Here is a 22,804-nt window from a genome sequence, read left to right on the forward strand (position 1 = left end):
TTACCTGATGAGTGATATACCTACTTAGAGTTTTCAATTAGAGCATGATTTTTTGTTCTCTGGTTCCCAAAGCAAATAGATATGCAATAAGGGCTAACTAAGGTATAGGGGGGGAAAAAAAAAAAAAAAAAAAAAAAGAAAGAGAGAGAAGCCTCTTAAACGATCTGAAACCTTATAATTAATTATAATGCCAACATCATAGAATCATAGAACGTTTTCTCTTGGAAGAAACCTTTAAAGATTATCTAGTTCCAACCCCCCTGCCAGGGGCAGGGACATCTTTCACTAGATCAGGTTGCTCAAAGTCCCATTCAATCTGACTTTGAACACTTCCACAAATGGGGCATCTGCAGCTGCTCTGGGCAACCTGTTCCAGTGTCTCATTACCCTCTTTGTAAAAAATTTCTTCTTTTAATCTAAATCTACCTTCTTTTAGTTAAAAAATGTTGCCCTTTGTCCAGTCACCATAGGCCTTGGTAAAAAAGTCACTCTCTGTCTTTCTTATAAGCCCCCTTTATATATTGAAAGGCCACAATAAGATCTTCTAGGTGCCTTTTTTTCTCTAGACTAAACAACCCCAAGTCTCTCAACCTTTCTTCATAGCAGAGGTGTTCCAGCCCTCTGACTGTTTTCAATTCCATCCTCTGGACCTGCTCTCACAGGCCCATGTCCTTCTTGTGCTGGGGACCCCAGAGCTGAACACAGTACTCCTGGGAGTCTCATGAGAGTGGAGTAGAGAACAAGAAACATCTCCACCTGCTGGCCACACTTCTTTCTATGCAGCCCAGAATATGATTTGCTCTCTGGGCTACAAACCCACATTGCCGGCTTATCTCCAATTTTTCATCCACCAGTATCCCCAAGTCCTTCTCTGCAGGGCTGTTTTCACTCCATTCATCCCCTAGTCTGCATTGATATTGAGGTTGCTCCAACCTAGGTGCAGGACCTTGCACTTGGCCTTGTTGGACTTCGTGAGGTTCACATGGACTCATTTCTCAAGCCTGTCAAGGTCCCTCTGGATGGCATCCCTTTCTTCTAGTGTATCAGCTGCACCACTCAGCTTGGTGTCATCCACAAACTTGCTGAGGGTGCATTCAGTTCCACTATGTCATTGATGAAGAGAATGTAAATAAATAGTATCGGTCCCAGTACGGACCCTTGAGAGACACCACTTATTACTGGTTTCCTCTTAGACATTGAGCTGTTGACTATAACTCTTTGAACGCAGCCATCCAGCCAATTTCTTATCCATCTAACAGTCCATCCATCGAGCCCATATCTCTCCAATTTAGCAGCAAGAATATTGTTGAGGGCTATATAAAAGGCCTTAGAGAATTCAGGTAAATGGCAATATGTATATTACTGAGAGGGCTATAATGCCACTGCTTTCCGAATTGAACTGTGCAGTTCCCACCAATTTTATTTACAAAGCCAGTTTTCCCATGTATAGATTAAAAGCCCACGTAAATAAGTAAATTACAAATAAGAATGGAGGTAAGAAACATGTAATATAGGGAAATGCTTTGTATTTCTATTTTGTGGGAATCTACTCCCCAGGATCATTTGAGTGCCCTCCTAGTTCTCTCACTACAGGGTCTTCTGCTGGAGGCCTAAGCAACCCCTCTGCTGACACCTTGCAGCCTGTCAGCACAAACATTCAACTAGCCCTGCAAAGGGATTTATTGATCCTGACCATTCTGAAGTTTTCCATGAGGTCATGAAATCCATATAGGAAGGGTTCATAGTCAGAAAAACCGGGAAGTAATTGAAATGGAGTAGGAGACAACTGTAGGGTTCAACTTGGGATAAAGGGGAAAGGGAGAAACACATATGATTACAAAATTTCCTTCAGGTTACTTAATCTTGTCCTGAACAGTATTGAAATTGTTCAAGTACACCTGGTACAGGACTGGCACCATATGTCTAAATATGTAACAGTGAGTTATTTTATGTAATACCATCACACCAAATTGCCATTCAATATCCAAGATTCAAGTTCATACACATTCTTTGACAAATCCAACAAGTAATGTGAACTCTATTCAGCTGTCAAAAACACAAGTATTTATGGACAAATCTTGTCAACTTTACTCCCTCAAGTCCTTTCCTTGTAATGGGATTTGTGATTGAGTAAGCATCCAGGTTATAAGTGGATGGGCAATATTGTCTTTACAAGCCAACTTGAAAGGAACCGGGAAAGAGAAAGTACCCGGTACCCCTGAGTAGTTCTCATAGCCTTTTGTATTCCAGCAATTATGCAGCCAATGCAATCATCACCTAGCCATGGGGCACACAGCTTGTCCTTTTTCCATACAATACCCTTCTTTGCTGTGGCAGTAGATTGCTTGACAAACAGCACAAGGTAAGCCTGTGGTTTTCATTTCTGGCACCAGAAAGTTTGGTGCTACCAAGTGCTGGGGGGGAAACAGTCTCGGGTTTAGAAGCTAATGCTCTGGTCATCTGCAATCATGATTGTCCTCGACCTCACCGAACAGGGCACCCTCTGTTAGCAGATGCTTACAGAAATCATGGAAAGGCTGTCACATGAACATTATTCTCTTGGCAAAAGCAATTTATGAAGTTTCCTTTCCCCTCCCCTCCAGCATCTGCTCATTCCTGCCCTCCTGAACTTTGACAGCCCCTCCTAACATTTGAGGTCATAATGTCATCCAGATTGCTGAAACTATTCACATCTGAGGGGAAGGAAAAAACACACACGTGCATACACACCTAACTCGGGCGGGGGGGGGATAAATTGGGAAACAGAGAGCAAGTTGCTTTCTTTTTACCAGTTCCGATAATTTCAGTGAATTGTTTTGCACTGTATCCCCACAACAAGTTAAGTGGGTGGTAAACTATGCTGCAGGATCTAACAAAAGCAGCCAGGCTTAACCATACAGCTGGCAAAAAGTCCGTATAATCACACCTTACATTTATGTTAGGCAATACGCACATTCCTTCGAGCACCATACGCCTGCATGTGGGCCCAGTGATTTGGGGGTCTTTGGGTTTTCTTTCAGCAGGGCTACCAAGGAGGCATAGGAAGCTGCTACAGGGACACTTCTGACTCTGAGGAAAACATCAGCAGACTATATCTGGCTTTTCAAATTGACAATGTCAAAATCATGACCAGAAAATCTGAAGGCAGTCCTGGATGTGAAAGTTACAATGTTAAGAGGTATAGACCATTCATATAAGTGTGAAAAAATACATTACATATGCAAAACAAAATATCCCTTGGGGTTCTGATCAGCTACAGAGTGACAGAAAGAAAAATAACATTTTGTCAGAAATGTCAAAAATTTTCAAACCTCAGGTATGAGAATGTATTGGGTTTGCATGGCAAGGTTTTGGTAGCAGGGGGGCTACAGGGGTGGCTTCTGCAAGAAGCTGCCAGAAGCTTCCTCTGTGTCTGACAGAGCCAATGCCAGCCGGCTCCAAGATGGACCCACCGCTGGCCAAGGCCAAGCCCATCAGTGACAGTGGTAGCACCTCTGGAATAACAGAGTTAAGAAGGGGGAAAACAAAAACAAAAACAAAACCCCCCCAAAACCCCACCAGGAGGAACTGCAGCCAGAGAGAGGAGTGAGAAGATGTGAGAGGAACAGCTCTGCAGACACCAAGATCAGTGCAGAAGGAGGGGCAGGAGGTGCTCCAGGCACCAGAGCAGAGATTCCCCTGCAGCCCCTGGAGAAGATCACAGTGAAGCAGGCTGTCCCCCTGCAGCCCATGGAGGATGATGGTGGAGCAGATATCCACCTGCAGCCCATGGAGGACCCCACGCTGGAGCAGGTGGAGACACCTGAAGGAGGCTGTGACCCCGTGGGAAGCCCATGCTGGAGGAGGCTCCTGACAGGACCTGTGGCCCCGTGGAGAGAGAAGCCCACACCAGAGCAGGTTTGCTGGCAGGACTTGTGACCCCGTGGGGGACCCATGCTGGAGCAGTCCGCTCCTGAAGGTCTGCACCCCATGGGAGGGACCCACGCTGGAGCAGTTCATGAAGAACTGCAGCCCGTGGGAAGGACTTGCATTGGAGAAGTTCATGGAGGACTGTCTCCTGTGGGAAGGACCCCACGCTGGAGCAGGGGCAGAGTGTGAGGCGTCCTCCCCCTGAGGGGGAAGGAGCGGCAAAGACAAAGTGTGATGAACTGACCACAACCCCCATCCCCGTCCCCTTGTGCTGCTGGGGAGAGGAGGTAGAGAATTTGGGGGTGAAGTTGAGCCCAGGAAGAAGGGAGGGGTGGGGGAGGCATTTTTTAAGATTTGGTTTTATTTCTCATTACCCTACTCTGATTTGATTGGTAATAAATTAATTTCTCCAAGTCGACTCTGTTTTGCCCGTGACAGTAATTGGTGAGTGATCTCTTCCTGTCCTTATCTCGACCCACGAGCCTTTTGTTATATTTTCTCTTCCCTGCCCAGCTGAGGAGGGCAGTGACAGAGTGGCTTTGGGGGGCACCTGGCCTCCAGTCAGGGTCAATCCACTACAATGAAACATCTTAATTTTTTTCATGAGTGCCTTGCATGTCTGATTTTAACTCCTTAACTTTTTTTTCTGTCTCAAATCTGTCTGACCATAACGTCTAAATCAGACCCAGGCTTGTGCAGATGTGCCAGGACAAAAATAGCCGAGCCAAGTAGCTTCCATGGCCAAGATAACAGCTTGGTAAGTATCTAGCTGTGAGGCCTTATGTTTAGGTCATACCACATTGGGTCTGTGAACTCTTTAAACTTCCATATTCTGGGTACATTGCAAAACCATCTCTTTCTTTGACTCCTAAGCACAGACTCTTGAGGGCATTTTTCAGAAATGGGATAACAGATCACTCTGGGCAGCGAAATCCTGCTCAGCCACCCGAAGAGACTGCCTCTTTTTGCCAAGTTCCAGCTTTTTGGACACTCGTCAACAGCTCAGGACATACATAAGCACATATGGTGAGTGTTACAGGAGGTTTTCTTAACCCAGGCACTCTTTAAGCTAAATAGTACTTGCAGAGGAGATGTAGGCAAAATATGATGGATCACCTGCACGCTTTCCTTGCCCTACTTCTCTCCTCACTGCAGGATGTGCTTAAGATCAGCTGCCCTCAAGCCTGCCTTTGGCTGACAGCTTCTCCCCTGCTGTTGTTTTCTTCCTTCCAGTCAAACAGGAATCCCTGGGCACGGAAACCATGTCCGTGTATTGCTCTGCTGGGAGATTTCCCATTCTCTGCTCTCTCCTCTGTGCAGAGGAGCCTGGTGAAACTAGTTTCCCCACTTAGACAACCCCATCAGCATCCGTCTCTCTGAGCACCTATGGCACAGTCCTCCAGAGCTGACACCTTGTATTTGGTCCAGGCAGGGTGGGCAACACGTGCGTCACTTGCTGCACACAAATTACAGTGCAAATTACGATTGCAAAAACTAGAAGTCTCAGCTGTAAAGAGGCTGCCAAGCCTCTCACCAGCCTGGGTGTGCACATGCCTGAGGGTATCGTGGTAGGGGTCTGCAGGGTAATTCTGGGGAACATGCATTCCACTGAGGAGGGGTGCAAGCGGGATAAAAACTTGGGAAATGTGCATTGTCCTCATTCCCAGCAACCCCAACAACGTATTTGCAGCATGCCAAGTAGATTCTGACTCTTCCATGAAATAATTAAATGTCTCTTGTGTCTAATTTTATGTTACAGTATGGTGGCATATTTGTTTTAGACTCTATCAGCCATCCTGCAAAGAATTAAGCATTACGGAGCATGAAATTTCAGCTCTCATCAATATGATGGTAATTTAACATGATGATAGTAAAAAATATTATAGAGTGGAAGCTATATGTAGGAAATTATGCTCTCTAAGGTACAGAATTGATGTTTTCTATTAAATACCATTAAGAAGACTCAGATATCGGTGTCTGTGCTGTCTGGAACAGCTCTAAGAGGGAGACAGAACGAGGCACTGATTTCACAGCTCTGAGAGGGGGAAGGCAAGGCTTGATCACAGACCTTCATCTCCCTAGATACCCACCTAGACTCAGATACAGATCTACAACTGGGTTTTTCCCATCCTTACCCTCTCTTCCTCCAAGCAAATCTTCACAGACGGATTTTATTTTTAACAGAGTTGTATCCAGCTCTTATAAAGACTTTTATAAAAGTTTATGAAATTTCATTTTGTTTCATTATCTCCAAGGGTATTCCTTCAGTATCTGCCCAAGCTGTCTCCACTTGTATTACTTCCTTTCATGTATATTTGTCCAGGGCAATTACAGCCAAGATGTGCTCAGGGTAAACCTGCGTATCTGTGACTACTGTTCTCATATTCCTAGTCTTGTGTGCTAGATCATTGCCCCATGTGAAACAACCTAAAGAATGACTATACACCTCAGGAGATACTGTTTGTTTTAGAGCACACTAAGTACATCTGCTGTGCTGGCTACAGCAAGAAAAAAGACAACAGAGTTGTTAAGTAGTTTGTGGATCCCTCTAGGCTGACAGGATCCTTCCTTGGCTGTTTGAGGGCAGCTTTGTGGCACAGGAACGATACAAAATGATCTAATGCTCCAGAGGGCCTGGCCCAATGCATACAGCAGAAAAGTAGGTCAGAAAGGAATCTCGCTACTACAAACACGGCAGTGGCAGCAGTCCATCGTACCAGGCGCAGAGTTTATGTAAGGCGGCGGCTGGGGCTGCTTCCCTCCGAGTTTCACAACCAGCAGAAGCCTGGTGCTAAAAATGCCTAGCTGCTTTGCATAAAAGCATGAACCAGCCTGTGCGTAAGTTTTGAAAAGCAAATATGTCACCAATATTACAGTTCTGTGCTTATGCTGATCTAAGCATGTGAATACGTTTAAAGAACATATAACAAGCCTTTTCTGTCCCTCACTTACAAAGGATACTGTGAAACAGAGGCGGCATCTTTGAAGGCAAGACCAAAAATTCAGTCAGTAGTTATTCTTGTGGCTTCCTGCTCTTCGGCTCTATTCCCAGTTATTCCAGGGCTTCTACGTGCCATCCCACGAGACTAAAGAGACCTTAAAAGGATGTAATCAGCTTTCTGGCCTCTCTGGAAAAGATACAACTAGTGGCAAGGGATGTCTCAGCAGTCTTCCCCAGCTCTCACAGAAGGGTATATCAGCAGTGTAACCAGAGAAAGTCATACTGTTCCCTCATTTTCAGCCATTAAAGGCTAATGAGAAAGAGGGGCAGAGAGATACAGAAAGCATTAAGTATGTCACAGGAGGTGCCACTCTGATGACACTTACACTGGGAGTTAGTTGAGACTGAGCCAGATCACACGACGAAGTATGTAAAAGTGGCTTAAAGCAACCTTAATGTACCTCCACCATCTTCATCTTTGCATCAGAGTATTGGGAAGAGGAACTGGGATCTTTTTCATGCTTACATAAAAGCTACTTCTGGACTTCCACTGATTAAATAAACAGAGTGGATTTAGAGACATAACTTCAGGGAACAAAAAAATAAAATGGACACTTGTCTTTGCAGTGTGAATATTCACTTGTTAGTAATTCTGCCACTGGCCTTGCTGACGGTGCTCTTTTTTTTTTTTGGTCCTTATTTTTGATATACTCCAGTTACCAGAGCCAACACCCGAGCTGATCCCCAAAGGCAGCAGCACATGCTTGGCAGTGGCAGCACCCAGATGGTAAAATGTATTTTGCAGTAACAGGAGCTTCAGCACATTGGTAAGTACCCAGTTTGCTGGAAATCCTTCCTGGAAAGGGCTGATCAAACAAAAAAAGTCTCTCTAGCAAACATACCAGGTAAAACAACATGGGGAAATATATGCAACTTAAGAAACTCTCTAGTGGATCATGTGCACATTTATTTTGACAGGAAGAAAAGACAATATTTCATTCTGAATGCTTTGGGTTGTGCATAAACTTACCCCAGGCCAGGAACAACAACAGCAGAAAATCAGCCGTGGCCTCTGGTCCCCGGAGCAGCCCATTCCCCATGTTCAGAGCCTGCTGAGCAGGACGGCACATTTTCTAACTCTCCTTGGCCTGACCTTTAACATTTAGCCCTCTGCTGACTGTAAATGACTGTGCGAGCAGGTGGGAGTACTAATGGTAAGATTTTAATATCTCTCATTTATCACAACGGACCATTAATGTTGATGCCTATAAACATATAAACCGTGGGGTTACCGGATCCATTCCATAGTCATATGCTGGTGTCAACACATTCCCTTCTATACTACTAAAAGGTAACTGCATTTCTTTAAATCTTTTTTGACCACATTTCATTGCTTGAAAAGTCAGGACAGTGGCCCTATGGAGCATTGAAGGAGCAGCATAAATAGACTTTTAGAAATGTTGTGTCCTATAAGGGATTAAAATAAACATTGCAAACTCTTCATGCATTCAAGCATTAGACGAGTGTCAGAGACAGGAGTTTTAAACAATGAGGAAAAAAGATTTAAAGAAAACACTGAATCAAAGAACTGTGCAGATGCAACTTAGCCAAGGGAGTGTAATATCGGTGTCTGGCTAATGCTGACATCTCTTCAGACAATTAACTTCTGTAATTTCTTTTAATTTTTATTTCTAGGAGCTAAACATAACCAAACACTATATTGGATACCTTTTTAGGTCCTCTCTAAAGTGGAAAGGGGCTTTCATAGACATTTTATTGATTTGGAAGACAAATTTCTCTATTTTGGAAGACAAATTTTCTGTATCAAGTCTTTTCATAGATCAAAAATCTAGGATTGAGTAACAGAATTGCTGTCAAGAGATGACATTGTAAAACCTGCCATAACACGTGAATTTCAGGAGCTCGCTAGTGCTCATCACGTTCACCAGAGCTTTGTAATTGTGTTCACAGAAAATGCCTGAAATATCAGATTTGAGAAACAAGAAGCCTCAATTAAGTAAGACCAAAAATTTTTGTGCTAACAATACATTTGACAGAAAGGGCAGAGATGAGCAGCGAGAGTCAGGAAGCAACGGATCTCTCTTTTGGCAGAGACCGAGACACAGGCATCCTCGCCAAAATGTAAAGTCTTGGACAGTGAGCCATCTGATCAATCAGGTAGTTTTGGTATACTTTCACACAGTTTCATCTGGGTATTAAAAAAATCAGTCATCCCTTTTCAATGGAAAAGATCAACAGAATCTGAGATGGCCTGAGTCAGCAAAATCAATATAGAGGCAGGGGAGCATAAAGTACCCCTGTTAGCGCTGGCACGCAGACTTCTGCTCCCTGAGCTCTAAAATTCCTCTCACGCTGATCAGCAAAGGAGTACCCGTATCATTTTCTGTCTGAAAACAGTTTCTCTCATGGCTATTGCGCTACAGCAATATATAACATAGTCACTCCAGTCACACGGCCAAAGGTGGCCATCGGGGATCTCCACCACGACAGCTCTCTCCGTACTGCTCCCTTTCGTTCCAGGGCTCCAGAAAAGGAAACAAAAACTGTGTCTGACCTCTCTCAACGTCCAGTTTCACAACTGGGTATAGTGTAGAGACGGCCGGCGGGTTTGCGCTCACAAAAGATATCTTGATAATCAAAGTCAGTGAGCAAACATCCATACTAATGAACTCTTAGGCTTTTTACGAAGTATTTGAAGTCAGGTAAGAGCACTCAAAAGGCTCTGTTCATACATTTCGGAACAAGTCCCAGAGAACAGTAATTAAAGGCTCAGTTTCTGCTTCGCTCTCCCTCCATAACACTGCACTTGTGGCATACCACAAAACACATTTCTGCCTCCCATTCTATTCAGAATAAACCATAAAAAGCTGCAGATTTCATAAGTCTGCAACATAGTTGTAGAGATTTTGAGGTCATGGGGTCCTTGATTTAGCAAGCCCTACTTGCAAAATGCAGACCACAGAAATTCAGCAGTTCTTAATACTGAGAGTGTTGAACTAAATGTCTCTTTTAGGAAGTTGTTTAATTTAGGTAAGTCAGAGATGGTACTCAACAGAAAAAAAGGAAAGGATTAATTTTCCTCTCAGCTAAAAAAGTTACACCAGCTGGAAAGAAATTCCACTGAAGTGCACTTAACATCAGAGGGATTAATTCAGATTTACAACAGTAGGAGAGCAGAGTCTAGGAAGGAGCTCTCTAGGCAAGTTTTTATGTATCATCACAGTTGCCTTTAAAGGCTGTGTGACTAGCCTTGATCAGCAGCAGATACAAATGGATTTTTTTTATCTCGGCATGGAAAGTCTGCTAATCTATACTAGAGTACTCTGCATCAGCATGGGATACATTCATACACACCTGGTTACTACCAATCAGCTAATGCAAAGTGACTTCATTGTGGATTTCAGTACCCTGCTAGGTTCTTGTTCCTTTTTTTTCCTATTAGCATCATTACCCAGCGTAGCCAGAAATTACCCTGTAATCTGTTCTTTTTTTCAGAACAGATGTGGGTTTAATAGAAATTTGTCTTCAAGATACTTTGAAAATACCTTTATGTTTTTATTTTTCCACTAAAAGGTTTTATTACAGAGAAACAGCTACACAGATGTCTTACAGAATAACATCTTGGTTTTGTAAGGTCCAAGTATGGTTTAGATAAAGGTGCATTTTCTCTGCTAGGTGTTTGAGGAAGGCTGCCAATGAAACATTGAGGTGATACTCTGAGAACAGTATTTCATTTTAAGAGTAGTAGCTGGGGTTTACGCAGTGACACAGCTAGGTAAAGCACACACAGAGAAAACTGATGAATTACAGGCACATTCTTATGGAAAATATGAATTCTATTTTTCTACAATATTTAAGAGACTGCAATCAGGACTTCCTAGATCACTAAAATCTAATAACATCTTTAATTGAAAAGATTTTATAAATCCACTTAGTTGCTGTGCTTTGGGTGGCAATTCTATAGATGGCAGAGGCAGGGCAAACTAGGGAATAACTAAAATTCTTATTTATGTCAACATACTTCTAGTCTGCTTTTTCCCCCTCAAAAAATAGTATGCTAGTAAATGTAGTTAGTAGCATAGAGTGACCCTTCCATTATAGCATCTGAGGGCACCACAGTGATTAATTTTATCCTCCCTAGTGCCTTTGAAGTTGAGATAAATGAGTTGTCCGAGGTCCTATAAAAGGTTGTGGTTGAACCAGGAACAAAAGTCAGATTTTTTTGCTGTCTAGACCTCTGCCTTATCTCTGTAATAAACCTTCGTAGTGAGAGGAGACAAGGAAAAAGCTGTTTAGAGGACAGTTGGTTACTTTCAGAGAGAGAAAGCCAAGAGAAAAAGAGAAAGTAATTTCTCCATGAGATGCTTTTAAGGCCACTTGGCATGCATTTTACTGAGTTCCCCATTAGTCTCTGCTCTGGAAAACAAATAGGTAAGATTATAAATAGTTTTACTTTTTAACATTTATTTTTAAAGAGATGGTAAGTCCTTTCTGTACATTGATGAACATTTTTTTCCCCTCAGTTGTCCGGTTTACTACAGTGAAATGACTTATTGCCTACTTAGAGAAGAATGGAAGGCATGAGACTTGTACATAAGCAGAAAAAGTTGAAAAGGTTTTTACTAGATTTCTGTGAACAGATCAATTTTTTTGAGAAATAAGATCTTGCTTTTGGATGTAACACAAACTCTTGGGCTATATTACTGTCAATTTGTCTCATTTTTTACTTTTGTATGATTTCCATAATTCTAATACCAGTGAAAAATATAAAATAATTCTTTCTTTTCCAAGAAAAACTGGCTAATAAAACACAAAACTAATTCATCAAACCATACAAAATATGTATATGTTTGCATTTTCTTATTTTTGACAATACAACTTTAAATTTTATGGGTTCTTGAAGAACTTCCGAAACATTTATTTTAATGCTTTTTTTCCTAGTTATTAAGATTTTAATCCAAAGGCTAATCAGAAACTGTTCCTTGGCTTAAGTGAATTTTATATCAGCCATAAAATCTTTTATTTCTAGATATTATAAAATAAAATTTCCATAGAAGTAGTTCTATACAATACATACAATTGTATATGTAGGCATTCTCAACCTGATATGAAACGTGCTAAAAGTACCTACAGTTAAACAGAAGGAAAAAAGAGGTATTCTGAAAAATGTTGAGCCACTCAATTTACTACTTCCTAAGAAAAGATTTCTCATGACAGCAGATGTTAGCAAAAGAATGAAGGATTCTCTGTTACCTGCAAATGTTGTTAAATTTATTTTGAAGATAAAAAGCACATGTCTCATTGAGCTAAAAACAAACTAACTAGGAGGCAGCACTAACTGAAAAGATGCAAATCTGGTAACAAAGGTTTTATTCTGTAATCCGTATGAGCACACCGCAGTAGAGAGGAGAAAGAGGTAGTTATCTCACTATTGCCCCAGTAATACTAGAATCTTATTTCCTTGTTTTCTTTTTGTTAATATGTGATCACAATGTATAGGCCGTGATTCTGTAATCTTGTATTTAGTGCTGAGTTTTATGTCTTTGAGTAAACTGAGATTTAAGGTTTGAATTGACCAATAATCTACCCTATCAAATGAAGTATTTACCTTCTAAAAATTCTAGGCAAGACAAACTATATGCATGTATTAAATAAATTGAATTAAATCCTGAAACAGAATCTAGGTTGTTAGTAAGTTAATTAAATCAAATGTAATCTATTAATTCTAAATCAATAGTAAAATTTGAGACAGGTACTTGCGAAATTGCAATTAAAATTTTTAATTCTGATTTGTATCTCTCTGTAATTATCACTTGCTCTGTCAAGCTATGAGTTGTACAGGCGTATTATGAACTGGTTCAATTTAAAAAACTTTCAGACTTGCAAAAATGGAAGTATTTACTCTGGTGTCTTTTTTCTTCTGAAAAAAACCAAAACCAAACCCAAGCCTGTGAAAAAGTATTATAAGAAAACTGTCTGTTCTAATCCAGGGATTCCCTTTTTCTCAATTCTCCAGCCAGAAAAAATCACATCAGTCAGAAAGGATGAGCATAGTTCGGTTTAATTGTTTAAAACACTTGGTAATTGCTCGACTTCTTGACTGCTTTAAACAAATATTGTCACTTGCATTGTCCTCTCTCTTCATCCGTCTTTTCATCACCAGAAACAATTGAGAGTAATTATTGAGCCAGACTTCTCTATTGTCTATATCTACTTCGACCCTAATTACCCAAATGAGATGTTATTTAGACACATTAGACTACATTTTGCTACCCATTGAAATGGCACTTCTATGCTTCTCTTTTCTAAATCTATTTAAAATAGATTTAAAATCCGTAGGTAAGCCCTTTGCACTATTTCAGTCCTGTCATTTTCCATAGCCAATGATTCAGGTCTGTTTCAGCAGTTGTAGTCCCTTTGACAGCAGCAGGTTGAGAGCTGACATGAGCCTCAAATATCAAACAACAAGCAGAAAGAATGCTTGACTTCACCTCAAGCACGTCAAAAGTGGAAATAAAGAAACAGGAGACTGAAATTAGTATGTTTTCATACAAATATCAGAGAAGATTTTATGAAAATTTTAGATCAGATTCTCTTTCTTAAGTATTTTCATAGAAGTGGATTTTATTTCAGACTCAAGAAGAATGAGATTTATGTGCTTTCCATGTTAATTTATTTACTGTCAACATTTCATTGATATCTATGTTCTTTAAGATACTCTCCATATGCACTTTTTTAAACTTCTTCCATATCTATATATTCTTTCAGGAAACTTAATGTATTCTATCAGTGAGTCTTATTTCTTTAGTTTTACAAAAATGAAAATATTAATCATATTTTCAGTGGGAGTAAAGGTTTATGAGACAACATATTGGCCTGCAAAGCTTTTTTTTTTTAATCCAGATGTCAGCTATGTGCACCAGTGTTCCTGCAGTTGGAAAGAAAGGCAGAAATAAAAAAGAGCATAGAAGAACACATAAATAATAGCCTAAACTCTAGACAAGGCAAGCACAGATTAAGCAGTTCATTTTTCATACATAGATGGCTTTTTTCCTTCCTGATGAAAAACCAAATAATTTAGCGCTTTACTTCAGTACTTCAAAACATCATCAAATACCATGTATCGCTACTTCAAGAAAATGTATTATTTATGAATGCAAATATAAATAACATTTTCAGAATAGCTTTTGAAAATAAATCAGTGCAAAAAAAGATCACAGTAGTGTGGAAGAAGATTTCAGGGGCAGTAGGTTATTCTATCTGTTAACTTCAAATTTTTGAAGGGTTCCATTTTTCAACAGTTTAATGATGTATTCCTATGGAACAGTGCTATAAAATTTAACAAGAAAAAAACCAATTGAGATTCATAAAAATGTCAAAGTACTCAAACAGAACTATAATACCCAACGCAAAGCAAAATTCATTCTAATGATGAAAATCTTTTTACAGTTATTCCAAATGTATACTGCTGGGAATCAACTGACCTTAAGAGAGTAGCTGCATCAGAGAGAACAGAGTCTGGCAATCTTTGGACATATTTTACCGCAAGTTTTCTGCAACAGAGCTGTACTTTCTTATGCATTTCGGATTATGTCATATTTTATTCTCCATACATCAACATAATCACCTTAGAAGTTTCATGTGTATCAATGACTTTGGTCACTGGAATTACTCAGGTCATTACATACCTTGCAAGAAGGTGGCTTTCATGATTCAAGAAGCCATGCCATCTTTTAAACATGGAAATTTTTGACATATCTACATAGTGCACTGGTTTACTTAGGCTAAATAAGAAAATTGCAAATGCCTTAATATCATGTAACATTTTGTACTTTTGATAATGTGCTTTGGGATTGTTACACATAATTATTTTCTTTAGGATCTTAATGCTGAGGCAATAAACCTCAGGTGTCAAAAATAAGATTAGGGCTTGAAAGATCCATTCTGGAGAAACTAGAATATATGAAAAAAATATTTTCCTTTTTTTTTTTCTTTTTTCTTTGTATTGATGATTGAAATTGCTTCAGTTATTCAAGACCTAATGAACAACACTGGCATGATGTTTAGCAATCTTGGCAGTCAGCACATCTTTTACTGTTCTGTTCAGGCTTTTCTGTCAGAGAGTGATTGCCTCTAATGTTACAGTTTGGTATTATTTCATGCTACCTAAATCACTTTCATGAAGTAATGATTATGTATAACAATCTAGCCTTACCAATAGTAAAGAAACCTCCAGCTATATGTCCAATTACAAGTAAAAATCCCTTTCCTATGCCTAGGAAAACTGATAGACAAGATAGAGGGTTCCATCAATAAGGGCTGTAGATGGTCATACAACTATTTGTGCAGTTTATCTTTGATGGTTATCTGAATACATATTTTTATGGTCACATACTAAAGTTGTGTGCAAATGAGCTGTGGACATCATAAGTAATAACGTTTTAAACAGGGAGCAGTAGTAACGCGTGTATCCCAAAACAACATGCACACCATGCAATCTTAGTACAAACACCTATTTATCATCATATTGGCTTTCCTACTATACACTATCTGTCTTTCCCACTCTGTTAAAGACCATTAATACTAAAAGTATCTTACATCCTTCTTTAAAAGTACTCTGTGTTGCAATGCATATGTTCAAGCAGCTCCAGTATGATGAAATGGAGGGCAGAGTGAAAAAGCATGGTAGTCCAGGAAAGCACCGAGGATGCCCAAAGGCATGTTTTCAGTGCCATCTGCAGCAAACGGGCAACAATGTAGTCGCAAAATAAGGCAATTCATAAGCCTTTTTTGAGCTGCAGTAACATGAAAGCATGTATGAAAATACGGTACTATGAATTTTCTGACAAAATGAACTTAATGTGCTGAGCTGCCTACGGTAACCTGCATCTGCTCAGTCTCACATACTCCTCTCTGCACAAGCGTTACCAACCTTTGCCGTAACTATGATTATAAGAACTGATGCTACAATATATGAGCCATGCATAAAATATACATTGGCATTGCTTACCTCGGTCTTACTTGAAAACACACACCTATATTAACAATAGTAAAAATTTATGTGTCGCCATGTAAAGGGAAGCAAGGCCTGTTCCTTTCCTTGCAGCAGTAACTGCTTCAAAGTCACACTTTACCTGGACAATGGTGGCATTGAAAGTCCTCATTAACTTTACCAATAATATTAAAGGCAAAGAAAGCACTTGCATAAATATAGACTGACAAACACTGCACTGAAAAGATTGGGGGGTTTGGTTTGGTTTTGTTTTGTTTTGTTTCCTGGAGTGTTTTTCCATATCTCTTGAGCTCCATCTGCCTACTTGGCAATATGTCCTCCCCTGTAATGCAAGATTTCCTTCTCTGCTTCTCTTTGGAATATCAAGAATACTGCAACAAAAGCATTTAAATCCAGATTCACATGGATAAATCCTAAAACTGGCTAGGAAAGTTTATTCTAAGAGGAATCAGTTAGCAATGTAAAGCTTTGTAACAAGGTACTAAGCAGGACTGAAGGCATTGTTTCAAAAGGACACAAATAAAAAATAAGTGCATTTATGTTTCTTGTTTCCAGAATCTTCCTTAGGTATTTGCGTCATGTTGTATTAGCATTGTGACTAATTTCCTGCATTGGATATAAAAGAAATAGAAGACATGATGGTTCTCTTATGAAAAGAAACAAATTGCCAACTTCAGCTTTCATAAGTTTAACTTTAATTTGAATTATATTTACATGATTCATGACAAGTACAAACAACTGTACTTAGTGCAAGATCAAAGTTTCCACTGAACATAAGACAGATTCTGTTTGTGTAGGACCAGACCAAGAAGTTGGACATTTCCATGGCTCCAGCACTGTCAGTACTCAACCTATTTTGCCAGAGTTTACAATGACACTATAGACACCTTTGACACTTGCACAGAACAACCCAATCATCTTTTAAAATCTCACACTTTTTACTATCAGTAAGACATTATTGAGACATTTTATTAAAGACATTTTAAAGATGTTTAATTAGAAATTTTAGGTAATTAGATTTCAAAGAGAATGAAGGAAAACTTTCAATTCAGTAGGTTGTTCTCTAAGACTTCAGTGGTGGACATTCTCATATGCTGCAGCATATGAGGAAGGGGAACAATGTGCTAGAACTCCCAAACGTGTTCACTAAGCAGAGGAAAGAAATAAAAACATTTTGATTGCCACTGTAAGCAAAAGGATCTGTGTGAGAACCTGTGCATATCTTGCAGCTATTATTGAAACAAAGTCTATGCAATTTAGTCTAGCTCTGAAGATGGTGAAGATGAACACACTTCTAAGGACAGTAATAAAACCCCCTATTTTCCTTCAGCTTTTTATTTTCTCTATTACAATCTGCAAAATAGCTCAGGCCCCTATTCTTCATAGGGAAACTATTTCTCATATATATCAACATACATAAGTTTGTTTTGGTTAAGAAAGAAAGGAGGGACATTTAGAGGGAAAGTACCGCATGACAATGGAAAATATGCCACATTTGAAATCAGTCTCAATGCAATTTGGAAAAAAAGACCATCACCACCTCAGGCAAAGAACTACTAAAGAGACAATATGTATCTGAAACTAATTAAAAAAAGAGGTCAGAGATGTGATCAAATATAAATTTCCTTGGAAGGAAAACTGCTGCTGAGATATGAAGGCCCTTCTTTAAATGGGAACATTTTTTAAATTTAGTTGTCATGGTTTTCATCTTTCCCTTCCCTAACTTCAGTGCAGAGCCTTCTTTCAAGAGATAATGGGAAGGCAAAGCCCAGCCCAGTGGTCTCCCATTAGCCAGCTCACTGCCCTACAGGCATCCCAGCCTGGATGCCTCTATTGTTCTTGTCCCGTGGCTGGCAGCAGAAGCCGGCGCAGCGCAGGCTAACGTGCTCGCCCCGACGAAGGGAGCACACGCAGCGTTCGTCGCTCTCCAGTGACCCTCAGCTGGAGCATCCTTTATGGATGAGAGGGGACTTCCTCGTCTGGAAGACTGTTGTGAAACGGACCTTTGTGAAGAGCTGTGTGAGTACTGAGTCAAAGCACTGCCTTAGGGATCTGCACCACCGACAAACACGGACAGTGTCTCACATGGCCTTTCCGATTATTTCCCTCCACCAAACAGTATTGTTTCTGTCTTGCCTTCCTCTCTTCTTCCCCTGCTCCCCAGTGCTCCTCATGCAGGCACTAATATCTTGCTGCAATAGTGACGTCTTCTGTTTATAAGTCTATCTGGCCAGATTAAGATAGGTAGTAAGACATCAGCAGATGAATCGGGCTGGGCAGTCTTAATACATTAATTTGCCAGAAAACTGCTAAGCCATTACATGTGTGCTGCAGAGATGCCATGCTAGGACATCTTCATCACTGGAGTTTCTGCCTACTTATCTGTAAAGGATGAATAACAGCACTTGCCTTTCTCATGAGACAGTCATTACATGAAAGGTAACCAGACACTCACAGTAAGGCCATCCACATAAAATAGATATTACAGATGGGTTCTTAGAAATAAATTGTGCTGCAGCTGCACAGAGAATAAATATCAAGAGGGGGCTGGACCCTCACTCTGCTCAATGTGTGCAGTGTTTCCTCTTTGCTGCAGCAAGCACAACCTCCCCTGACCCCCATTCCAGGCTGCCCTCTGGGGCTGGGACACCAGCCGTCGGTATGCGTCTGGAAGTGGAAGCAACTGACCTGGTGATCAAGCTGGTGGGTGGCACAGCTTTGCACCAGCATCAGAACCCTACAGAGCAGAAATCGCCAGTGAATTGAGGTGGGGAGAGAAGATGAACCATGGCCCAGTGCCTCCCTGGAGCTCAAAGGGAAAGATGGTTTAGCAGCAGGATAATGGGGCTTGCAGGCTTCCCTTCTCCACTCAGTAGACAGTGGCACTTCTCAGTGCAGGTAGCTCGAGCAGGGTACCAGGGAATATATGAGCCAAGAATACTCTTTGCTCGAAAAAAACCAGACTTGATGAGGGGTCAATACATCAGGAAATTCCCTCCTGACATAATATATATGTAGATTAGAGTACATAGTTTCTCTATGTACTCTAATCTACATATATATTATCTGGATAGTAGTGCCTTGTGGACCCCAACATTTCTAGGTGGCAGAGCGGTCAGAGAGTGCGGAAGGAGGGAGAGAGCACGACACAGGCAAACAGCAGAAGAGCTTCTCCAAGAGTGGCAAAGAGGAGAAGGGAGGACAGAGAAAATGTTGAGGAGCCACATGATTTCGTGGAAAGCATTGGACTTCTGATTTGGAGCTGTGCATAAACTGTGCACATTGAGCCTATTTAAATACATGACATTTTTACTATTGCCCTCAGTCTCTTTCCTATTGTTTTACAATTAGTTCTTGTTTTCCTGTCTTTAATTAAACTGCAAGCTGCTTAGGGCACCATCACAACTACTCCTATTTATACAATGTTTGGCACACTGACTTTGAGGCATTGCCAAATGTGGAGAGAAAAAAAAAAAAAAAAGAAACATAAGACAGCAAACTATTATAAAGTAAGCTCTAACTTAGAAGTCTATTCTCCTAGACTATATAAACTTTGGATATTCAGCTCTGGAAAAATAAAAGCACAGAAACTAGTGGAAAAACAATCAATAAAGAAAAAAATATAACAACGTATACACATGCCCAGGGAAATGGAAATATAAGCAGGCAAGAACAGCCACATTAGAAAGCCTAACCTTGGATCAGTAAGGTAGCGCAATGTATGCAGCTGTCTTATAAAAGGAAGTCAAGTAATTACCATGCCTTAGAATAAACCAAAAATAAACAGTCCCTATGACTCTGTTCCTCTGGCTTCTGCCAGGGAGCAGGTTGTTCTGGAGTTTAAGGAGCAACCCCTGCCCTTCAGCGCATTTTGAATCTTCAGGTAGGCTGTGGGATCTGGATCACGTAAGACCTTCACTTCCTGGAGCAGACCTGCATCTGAAGTTGACATAAAATTACACAGATGAGACCAGGAGTAACCCCTGAAATTTCCTACTTGTTGCTAGGCTTTTTCCTCAATACTATCATTCCACTGTCATCTGTGCTCAAGTAGTGCTAATAATAAGGTACCTCGTAGCGCAAAAATAGGCTTCCACATATTTTTCCTTGACAGATTTTATTGCACTGTTTGATTTTTTTAAACTATTTGAATTTATGTCATGGTGAAACAGATGAAAAAAACTTTTATCTATCTGAGCATTCATTGCAAACAAGGCTCTAATTTACTCCCTCAAACTCCTTTAAAATTCTTATTTAAAGAATGGATGACTTTGTTTACCTTTGATTGCACAAATCTTGGTTCCACTCCAGCCACATCCACATTGTGTTATGTAGGCCTGACCTCTGCACAGTCAGTACTTTTATCTTTCCGCTGCTCTTGTAAGAATAGCACATGAGGATACCTGAAAAAAATTGGTGATGTCAGTAACTTCAGATGAAAAAACAAAAGATCAAATACATCTTGCTTAGGGGAAAAAAAAAAAAAAGCCCCAACTAGGGCCCAAACAGGCCATTGACATTGAAGGATGAAGATGTTGTGCAATGTTCCTTTCCCTAAAATTAAGATCATTCAGGTAAAGAAAGAAAACACCTTAAAAAAAAAAGGCAAAAAGGCAAAAAAAAGAACAACTCAAAACTAAACATCCGCAAGTCTCAATACAGCTAGCTGTATGTGAACATTTTATATGTCTTAACTTCTTTGATTTGTTTTGGAATATGTTACTACCTTTTCCGCAGTAGTGACCTCATCACTTAGCCTTAGCAACTGCTGCTGCGCTGACCGACGAACAGCAGAGATTGCAGGGTGAATCTCAGCATTTGACTAGGAGAGTAGAGAAAGAAGACATGCTCCAGAAAAGCTTTTTCCTGGACCAGGAATGGATAGTTATGGCAAACAGATGGAAGGAATCAAATCCAAAACCCAGTGTGTGACCTATCTCAGATAGAGTCTCCTTCTTGCATTTCGTTTTGGCAAAGCTCGAGTATCCCTGATGCCAACAGAATGTTCCTGAGCTGTGGATCTTGTCAGCAGGCTCCAAGCTGCAGTCGTCCCCCTATCAGGACTTAATGGACAACATAGTTCGGCCGTAAATATTGACTTGGGAGAAACTTATGCAAAAAGTAACATAACAGAAAAACAAAACAAGACTATTATTCCAAAGTCAAGGGAGCCCATTTTTGCCTTCCAGCTATGTGACAGACTTGGTTTCGCGTTGGCCAGACCAGGCGGCTGTCTCAAGGCTCTTAAAATCCACAGATGGGAAAGAAAATGAACTCTGAATAGGGCTGTGCCCTGTTGTTAATCTCCCTAAATCAAAGGGTGGAAAGAGGACTCTATTTCTCCATTTGACAACAGCATGACAACATCCCAAGTGAAAAATGGAAGCACTCAGAGCCCCACAGAGATTTGCTAACAGAGGTGTGGGTCAGGAAGGCGGGATCCAAGACTACCAGCACAGCAGCTGGTATCTGAAGGACCCAGTCCCACACTTACGAGAAGCCTTTGGCTATTTAATACCTGTTCTCTAGAAAGGACTCATCACCCTTTAACGGCCTGCTAAAAATGAAAAACAAAAACTGGGAAAGAAAACTGAAGGAAGGGAAAGAAAGCAATGAAACAGCAAAATCTCAGATTGAAGTCATCCTGTGTGGTCTGCCTTCTTTTGTGTGAGTCAGGAAGAGAAACCATCACAGAGAAAAATGTCATTGATATTAATAGTCATGAGGAGAGTAACACAAAACATTCACAGTGAAGACATTTGAAATTTACAGTCTTTGAGTGTGCCAGAAACTACCTCCCTATTCGATCTGCCATCTCCACTCCTGATGTGAGCATCCCCCAACCTGCTTCAGGAAAAGCAAACTGGGTCGCCTTGAGCAGCCTGAGAAGCAGCTCGTTGCCAGCCCACCCCATTTTGAATGAAAGGGCTTTGGGCAGGATTGCACTAACAGCTGTGCCAGCAGCCCAGCAAGGACTGCAACCTTTGAGGAGAAGTGATAACAAGCAGCTTGAGAAGGAAACTGCTTCAGCACAGATACGTACTGACTCACAGTACATGTGACTGCAACCAGAACCAACAACTTTTTCCTTTCCAGTCCCCTATTCCTGCACAGCTATTTTGCTCTTATTTTTGGCTGTTCTTACCTGCGTCAGACCTGAATGCTTCAGACATACAACAGGGGTGTGAAGAACTTTTTTTTTTTTTTGCTTTGCTCTGAAAGCAGCACTCATCTCAAAATATATCAAATCTTGTCTGTCTGTGGTATTTACAGCTTTCTGTCGTCTCCAGCCAGAGACCCCTCCTAGCCCAAAGAGTTGTGGCTGAAGTTGCAGTCTTTTCTCTCTGGTTTAGTTCTGGTTTTGTCCAGTGTTTGTTTCATGTCAAATGTATTTGTAGCCACTGAAATAGGATGCAAACCCTGCCTTTCCTCGCATGCTACTATACTGGAGCACCTGCCATGAAAATGAATGTGCCCATGGCTTCCGTGGAGGGCTGTACCAGGTATAACCCCCGGAGCCGGGGTGGGGAGTATCTCAGGAGGTGCGTGCTCTGGGTTCAAAGCCCTTCTCCAGGCTGAGGAGGTGAGTGCCACCGGACTCACGCACCTTCTGCCGCACCAAGCTGCGGTCCCACTGTGCTTAACCTGGGGGGCCGCTTAAGGTGCCTGTTTCTGAATCACCAAAAAGTTTTGTCTTGCTTTCTCTCGTTTCTTTATTCAGGGTACTTCTGAGCCTGTGGAGGAGTCTTGGTTAGGCACAGGGTGGTTTATGTTTATTTTAGATGACCTTTGTGACTCCTCTCTGGTCCGTGTCCTTTCAGGAGTAGGGTGGTGCTTTAAAACGGGGTGGTCTCAGTCATTCTCCGAGACTTGGACACTGAGGTCCTCCTAAATCCTCCTTTAGTCACTGTACATTGCTG

The sequence above is a fragment of the Balearica regulorum genome, chromosome 1 (assembly GCF_011004875.1).
Source record: "Balearica regulorum gibbericeps isolate bBalReg1 chromosome 1, bBalReg1.pri, whole genome shotgun sequence".
Classification (NCBI taxonomy): Eukaryota; Metazoa; Chordata; class Aves; order Gruiformes; family Gruidae; genus Balearica; species Balearica regulorum.